The sequence below is a fragment of the Ursus americanus genome, chromosome 35 (assembly GCF_024610735.1).
Source record: "Ursus americanus isolate L20-20 chromosome 35, mUrsAme1.1.p, whole genome shotgun sequence".
NCBI classification, from domain to species: domain Eukaryota; kingdom Metazoa; phylum Chordata; class Mammalia; order Carnivora; family Ursidae; genus Ursus; species Ursus americanus.
In genome coordinates this window covers 5509425-5518000 of record NC_142161.1, presented here as the reverse complement: position 1 = coordinate 5518000, position 8576 = coordinate 5509425, and the positions used below count along the sequence as shown (strand labels likewise).

At 47.8% G+C, this 8576-nt stretch overlaps 1 long non-coding RNA gene across 1 annotated transcript; it reads right to left on the bottom strand.

Annotated features, from left to right (window-relative positions):
• Positions 1–366: 366 nt before the first annotated feature.
• Positions 367–8062, bottom strand: LOC148107098 (uncharacterized). Its single transcript, XR_015723064.1, has 3 exons — positions 7851–8062; positions 1735–1835; positions 367–603 (listed from the first exon to the last, which is right to left on the bottom strand). It is a non-coding gene; the product is annotated as an uncharacterized LOC148107098 (long non-coding RNA).
• Positions 8063–8576: the final 514 nt, after the last annotated feature.

Here is an 8576-nt window from a genome sequence, read left to right as displayed (position 1 = left end):
TGTCCCCACCTCACCTCTGGCCCATATATCACCGTAGCTTCCCAGAGATCCCCTCATTTTTCCACAGTCACCAGCCTGGCCCCTGGATCAGGCTCTCCTCACCCTTCCTGCTTACCCAGCCCCTCCTCCTGCCTCTCCTCCTGGATGTAGTCGATTTAATTAAATAGCCTGGCTCCAGTCCCGACTTCACCAGTGATGAGTTGTGCACGATTAAGCAGGTAGCTGAGTCCTTGACCTCTCTGGGCTTCCTCCTCTAAATTCATTCACTGGGCGAAACTCATTCACTCATTCAACAAATTCAACACGTATTTATTGTTTACTATAAGCCAAGCCCTGGGAGTATAGCATTGACTACGTTAACTCCTGGCCTGCATGGACGGGGAGAAGAAAGAAGAAAACAGCTGGGATATCAGGGGATGATAAATATTCTGGAAATAAAAGCAAGGTGTGCTGATGAAGAGTGCCCGATGGGGCCTCTCTGGGGAGGGGATAATTCAGCTACAGGGAGAGCAGGGACGGGGGCACTGAGGTGGCGATGTGCAAAGCTCTCAACGATTTTTGATCCAAGCCTCTCCCAGCGTCATCTGTTTAGTGGTTCCTTGCCTACAACAGAGGTTAAAACTTGTTCAGTTGTGTTAGAGGCTTTCCTTGCCCTGGCCCAAATCTACCTTCCCAACCTTGTATGGAAGGATCCCAGCTCAAGTCTAAGGAGAATCTGATCTGTCTCGGCATGTCTGGCAACGGGGCAGCACACCCTGCCAGGAGCCTGTTTGCATAAGGAATGAGAAACCTCCAGAGAAAGCTCCGTGATTAAAGGAGGGGCCTGCCCTGTAAGCCTGACAGATAGGCCTATTCCAGTTGCTGGAGGTGCGAGTGGGGAGCCCTGGGATCCAGGCAGCCTGCTTGGGACCTGTGTGTGGGAGTAACCCAGAGAGGAGATAGGCTTCTCCCTGACTTTGCCAGAATCCTGAGCAGCTTGCCCCGGAGGGCTCCCATTGGAACAGAAGTAGCTTCCCAGAGGCACAAAGAATGGTCAGGACTTGAGGTGGTTCCAGATAAGCAAGCAGAGGCAAGAGCCAAGGAAACTGGAGTTACTCTGGGGGAGAGTGATGGCTCCCCTTATTGGTCAGGATCTCAATAGGAAGCACATGGTCCCCTCAAAAGGAATGGCTGAAGGAAGTTTACAGACTGGATCTTTCTGGGGATGTGGGCAGGGTGAAGGAAAACCAGTAAGAGGTTCTAGGGTTAGTGTGGGGGAAGCTGTTACCACCATAGGCCTGAAAGGGAAAGGGGAAGAAGTGGTTACTGGAACCAGCTAACGGACCAGAGCTGGAGCTGTAGAGGGCCACAAGACAGGAGCTGGGACCGTACGTAAGGACGCACAGCCGCTACAAGCTGTGACCCAGCGCGGAGGGAGCAGACTTCCAACTTGCTGCCAGTGACTGGCATTGGCCAAACCCAGACGGAAGCCAAAGGACAAAGAAGTAGGGTGACGGCAGGCCATTGAGGTCAGCCTCCTGGACACTGCGCAGGGTGTTGGAGAGCAAAGAGAAGAACTGGAAGGGACACGGAATGGCCAGCATACCCCTTTGTCTGTAACACCCACAGGCTGATAAGGCCCAAGGAAACTGGGGCTATAGTAATTTCCCCTGCTCTTCCCCTCACACACTCTCTCAGCGACAGGGATGAATACCCCTGTGCTCCCCCCGCTCAGAATACAGGGCTCAGACTCACCTTCAAACCCCAGCTCTGTCACTGCATCAGCATTACACGTTGCCACAAACCAGGGGGGTGGCTGAAAACCACAGAAATGTATTCTCTCACAGTGCAGGAAGCTAAAAGTTTGAAACGAAAACATATAGAGCCACTATTAGCAACTTGGTGCATGGATAGACGAACTGTCGAGGGGAACAGACCAACAATGTAGAAAGGAAGAGCAACTACACGCTGGAATTTAGTATATGACAGAGATAGCCTTCAGTCCGTGAAGATAAGATGAATTTTCCATAAAGATCTTGGGATAACAGGGTAGCCTTCTGAGCGAAAATAAAACAGCCACGCCTCACCTCATACACCAAACCAAATTCCTGAAAAATCAACTATTTAAATATTAAAAATGAAATCGTCAAAATACTATAGCCATGGGAGGATTTTTTTATTATTATATTTGGAAGAAGCAGACCTTTCTAAGAATGACATCAGATCAGAAGTCATCGAAAACTTGTTTAATACATTCCATTACATAGGGGCGCCTGGCTGGCTCAGTCGGTAGGGCCTGTGACCCTTGATCTCCAGGTTATGAGTCTGAGTCCCAAGTTGGGTGTAGAGATTACTTGAAAATATAATCTTAAAAAAAAAAAAATACAGGGGTGCCTGGGTGGCTCAATCAGTTAAGCAGCTGCCTTCGGCTCAGGTCATGATCTCAGGGTTCTGGGATGGAGCCCCGCATCAGGCTCCCTGATCAGCGGGAAGCCTGCTTCTCCCTCTTCCTCTGCTGCTCCCCCTGCTTGTACTGTCTCTCTGTCTCTCTCTCTCCTCTCTGTCTGTCAAATAAATAAATAAATAATCTTTTTAAAAAAATACATTCTGTTACATAAATGTAGCATTTTTTTCCCATGGGAAAATAAACCCCCTAAGTAGAGTCAACAGACAAATGAAAAGCTGAGAAAACTGATTTGCCAATTACATCACAGACCAAGAGCTGATTTCCTGGATATTTAAACAGTTGGTACAAATCAATAAGACACAGACTAACTCAATAGAAAAATGGACAAAGGATATAAACTGTCCACAAAGGAGGAGATATAAATGGTTCTTAAACATATGAAAAGATACCCCCTGTCATTCTTCGTCAGAGAAATGCAAATCAAAACTGTGGCAAGATTTTTCACCTACAGACTGGCAAAAACCAGCAACATTTGCTAACGCAGTGTTGGCCACGCTCAGGCCCTGCTGGCGTGTCCTCACGACCTCCAAGGACAGCAATTAGTGTCCATTACATTTTAATTGGATATACTCTGGAGCCCAGCAATCATACTCTAAGAATGTCTTTTACAAATATATTCTCACACGAGCTTAAAAAAAGAGGAGCAAGGGTGCTCTTTGCAGCCTTGTTTGCCGTGGCAAAATGTGGACGTTCATTCATGCAATGGGAAACTATCATTCAAAAAAAGAAGGGGGGAGAACCGTCCTAATGTGAAGCTAGGTCCAAGGCATATCAGAGTGAACTTTATGCCTAGTGCAGGAGAAGGAGGGCTGGGGGGAACCATCTGGTTACTGATTGATTGCCCCAGCGCCCCGGCCAGCACCCACCAAAGGCATGTGTACTGTGGGCTAAGGAAGCTGAGGCTGAAGGGGCCCCCGAAGCACAGGCCCCTGCCATGGGTTCATGCAGGCTTATGTTTTAGTGAAATGTGCAAAAAGTATTTTAACCCCAGTGGGTCAGACTACTGTGTCTTTCCCTTCAGACTTCCCTCTGTCACACTTCCCCTTGCGTCAGGTGCCGCTGGAGGAGCCAAGGGCAGTTTGGGAATCTAGCAAAAGGGCAGGTGGGTTGGAGACACGTTACTTATAAGTTTAGTGGGATAGATTTATGTGGCGTGTGGCAACTTCCACACAGAGTTAAGCTATTGCTTGCCATCCCTGTGCTGAAATGGCTTTCAGAAATAATGCCTTTTGCCTGCCCCGGTATGGCCACACAAAGATGTAAGTCATACAAACTCACATCAGGCAGTTAATAATTTTTAAATTAAAATAAAAATTTTAAGGGTTTTATCCATTTATTTGAGAGAAAGAGAACATGAGTGGGGTGGAGGGGTAAAGGGAGATGGAGGGGCGCCTGGGTGGCTCAGTCGTTAAGTGTCTGCCTTCGGCTCAGGGCCTGATCCCAGGGTCCTGGGATTGAGCCCCGCATCGGGCTCCCTGCTCTGCTGGGAGCCTGCTTCTTCCTCTCCCACTCCCCCTGCTTGTGTTCCCTCTCTCGCTGGTTCTTTCTCTGTCAAAATAAATAAATAAAATCTTTAAAACAAAAAAAAAAAAAGGGAGAGGGAGAAGCAGACTCCTGGCTGAGCAGGGAGCCCTACACAGGACTCGATCCCAGGACCCTGGGATCATGACCTGAGCTGAAGGCAGATGCTTAACCAACTGAGCCACCCAGGGGCCCAGTTAGTAATTTTTTAATACCATGTCATTTTTCTGGATTTTGAGGTATTTGTGGTATCTGTCAGTTCTCTCTCTCTCTCTCTCTATCGCTCTTGCAAAAATAAATAAATCAAATCTTTAAAAAATAAACCCTCTGTGTAGGGCGCCTGGGTAGCCCAGTCGTTAAGCGTCTGCCTTCGGCTCAGGGCATGATCCTGGCGTTCCGGGATCCAGTCCCACATCGGGCTCCGTTCTGGGATCGAGTCCCACATCAGGCTCCTCCGCTGGGAGCCTGCTTCTTCCTCTCTCACTCCCCTGCTGTGTTCCCTCTCTCGCTGGCTGTCTCTCTGTCACATAAATAAAAATAAATAAATAAATTAATTAATTAATTAATTAAAAATTATTTTAAAAAACTTAAAAAATAAACCCTTTGTGAAAAAATAAATGTGGCTATGTGACAGACTCCTATTGCAGCTGCAGCATCCTGGAGGACAGGCCTTTGTTCTATATGCCTCTTAAATCCCAGTAAAGACCTACACTTTTCCTACAGTTCCATACTCCTTGTAAAAACAGTGTTTGCTACATGATGGATTAATGGGGCGCCTGGGTGGCTCAGTCGGTTCAGCGTCTGCCTTCGGCTCAGGTCATGATCCCAGGGGCCTGGGATGGAGTCCCCGCTCAGCAGGAAGTCTGCTTTTCCCTCTCCCTCTGCCACTCCCCCTGCTTATGCTCTCTCTCTCTCAAATAAATAAATAAATAAAAATGATGGATTCGTAGTGTAAACTGCATACTAGCATGGAATTCTGTATGCCTAATGAACAGTTAAGCCAACAAGAATTTTGGTGACAGAGTGTTACATTCTTGGGAGAGCAAGAGAAGGTCACTCTGACCAACTACAACCTCAAAGAAACAACGGGGAGTCTTGATGGAGGCAGGAAACAGAATGGAGCCGGGGCCACCTAAAGCTGGGAAACTCCAAAACCAGGCATGGTTTCAGCTGGTAGCCAATGGGGTGGTAAATTGGGAAGTACTGGAATTTTCAGGATGGAGAAAAGAATCCAAAACAATCCAAAATGCAATCGAAACTTCATCTTTTCTGCCTTGGAAAAACCTTTCGTGCTCTGCAGCGTCATTCCTGTTAGGGGTCCTAAAGCCTTCCAGCACCTGGCTGAGTTTAAGGACTATGGCTTTGTCTACACAGCCAGGTGTGGCGGCTGGCCAGGTACCAAGGCAGGCCAAGGTGTTAGCCCGCTTTCTTCCTCTGCCCTTTGCCACCTGGGGGACAAAGAATGAAGAAGATCTCTCTCTGAGGCCGAGCAACATCCTTTTTTTTTTTTTTTAAGATTTATTTATTTATTTATTTATTTGACAGAGAGAGAGGGAACACAAGCAGGGGGAGTGGGAGAGGAAGGAGCAGGCTCCTAGAGGAGAAGCCCGATGTGGGGCTCCATCCCAGGACTCAGGGATCACGCCCTGAGCCGAAGGCAGATGCTTAACGACTGGGCCACCCAGGCACCCCACTGAGCAACATCCTTAAAGGACTTAAAGAATGGAGGGGAAATGATACAGACAGATGTAGTAAAGAGAAGGGCCATATGCACCCCAATGTTCATAGCAGCATTGTCCACAATAGCTAAACTGTGGAAGGAGCCAAGATGCCCTTCGACAGACAAATGGATAAAGAAGATGTGGTCCGTATATACAGTGGAATATTACTCAGCCATCAGAAAGAACGATTACCCAACATTTGCTGCAACATGGATGGGACTGGAGGAGATTATGCTAAGTGAAATAAGTCAAGCAGAGAAAGACAATTATCATATGGTTTCACTCATTTATGGAACATTAAGGAATAGCAGGGAGATCGGTAGGAGAAGGAAGGGAAGAATGAAGGGGGGTAAACAGAAGGGGGAATGAACCACGAGAGACATTGGACTCTGGGAAACAAACTGAGGGCCTCGGGGGGGGGGGGAATGGGATAGACTGGTGATGGGTAGTAGAGGGCACGCATTGCATGGAGCACTGGGTGTTATACGCAAGTAATGAATCATGGAACACTACATCAGAAACTAATGATGTACTGTATAGTGACTAACACAACGTAATAAAAAAAATTTTTTTTAAATGGAGGGGAAAGGGTTCAGTGGGGGCTCAGAACAAGTTCTGCCCCTCATCTCTACATACACCCAGCCTGTGTACCCCTCTCCACCCCACAACGTCAGAGGGGATGAGGACGTCCTGTTGTTTATTTAGGGACCCTGAGTGGGCAGTCTCCTACAGGCTCCTCTGCACACTGCCATTTGCCATATAAATTCCTGGAGTGTTAGAATTGGAAGAGATTTCAGGCACTGTTTGTGCCAGTCCAACTCCTGTATTTGATACCCAGACAGGAGCATGAATCCCAAGACCTTTGATTAAAAGTCTCAAGTTCAGGGGCGCCTGGGTGGCTCACTTCCTTAGGCACCTGCCTTTGGCTCAGGTCATGATCCCAGGGTCCTGGGTATTTGTCAGTTCTCTCTCTCTCTCTCTCTCTCTATCTCTCTTGCTTCTCCCTTTCCCTCTGCCGCTCCCCTGTTTGTGCTCTCTCCCTCTCTCTCTGTCAAGTAAATAAATGAAGTCTTTTAAAAAAAAAAGTCTGAAGTTCAATCTCTGGGCTGTCTGGCTACCTCATTTAAAGGGAGCCCTTGATGTTTACTTTTTTTTTTAAGACTTTATTTATTTGAGAGAGAGAGAGTATGAGCAGGGGGAGAGGCAGAGGGACAAGCAGACTCCCCCCCCCCCCCGCTGAGTGAGGAGCCTGAAGCAGGGCTGGATGCCAGGACCCCGAGATCACAACCTGAGCCTAAGTCAGACGCTTAACCCACTGAGCCCCCCAGGCGCCCCTTTGGATGTTTACTTTTAATATGATTTCACCCGTGTGATAAGGAACTGGCTGCAGGATGGTGGGAAAGATCACTGGACCTGGAGTTGGGATCTAGCCTTCCAATTCCAGCACTGTCCCTGGGGAGCTGTGACTTCAGCCATTACTTACGCCCTCTGTGCCTCCGTTTCCTCATCTAGGAAACAGGGGTAATAATAGGAAGTTGTCGGGAGGATTGTTGGGAGAGGATTGTTGGGAGAGATTAAATGAGCTGAGCTATGTAAGGGCTTGATGAGGTGGTGGGAGCAGAGTGAGCACCCCTGTTACCTATTTAGGTCACAGCTATTCTCAGTGAGTACCTCCGAGCCTTAGTTTGGGATTGCAGCAAACTTGGACTTGAAACACAGAAAGCACTCCCCTAATATGCGTCACAAAATGTCAGCTTTTATTATTCACTCTGCACAAGGAGGCATCAAGAGTTATAAATATAAACACTCGCTCTGCTCTTTAGGACCTTACAATCTGGCAGGGGAAACAGGGAAAGCCCCCTAAAAATACAGTTAATGAGGCAAATCTATGATTACTGAGCGCCAAACGACTGACGATTCTGAGAAGTGGGAGCCAATCTATGAAGGACATTCTGAGAAAACACACAAGAGAAGCGGATGTGGAGTTCACATAGGCACAGGGGCAGTGTTTTTCTGACCTTTCTCCTCCTCCTGCCTGCCCACCCCACCCTCCACTTGGATGCTGCTGCCCCCTGGTGTCAGGCACCTTCCGGGCACTCCCGGGTGATAATCCGGACACTGGTCACCCCTAGGGCAGTCTGGAGGGAGAGGCAGCCACTTACCAATGGCACAGCTGGGCAGGACTTGAAACTGATCCCGGTCCCCCTGGGAAGAAAGGAGGTCTCTCTTCTTCAGATTCTCCAGCCTGGACCAGGACACAAACAGCAACTGCCTGGGTGTAGGAAAGGGAAAAACAGAATTATTGTCCTTGGAGAGGGAAAGGCCTGTGACCCATCAGATGGGTGCTGGGTCTACATGGGCTCCGTCTCCAAAGGTTACAGAATCACAAAGCTTTAGAATGCACGGCCCCTCCCTCTACTAGGGCTTCAGCTCCACTCCCTTCCTGTCATCAATATGTAAATATGCGAGTGTTTTTCCTCCGAACGAAAACTGAAATCTCAACCCCTTTCAAGATTTGTGGTTAGATCTTCTGTAGAATGTTGCCCAGTTTAGGTTAGACTGAGGTTATGGAGTTTGGGAAAGAATATCACAAAGGCGATGTGTGCCTCTCAATGTATCCTATCACGGGGCATCTGATATCAACGTGAATTATTGCAGATGATGTTAACCTCGATTACTTGGTTAAGGTGGTGTTTGCTTGGTTTCTCTACTGTAAAGTTGCTCTTTTCCCCTCGCCGTACTCTATGTGTTAGAACAAGTTGCTAAGTCCATACCAAGTTCAAAGTAAGAGGACTTGAGGAAGCTCTACCTCTTAGAGCAAGGGGTACCGGAGAATTTGGGATTGCATTTTAAAACCCTCACCGTAACTAGTATATTTTGGAACAGAT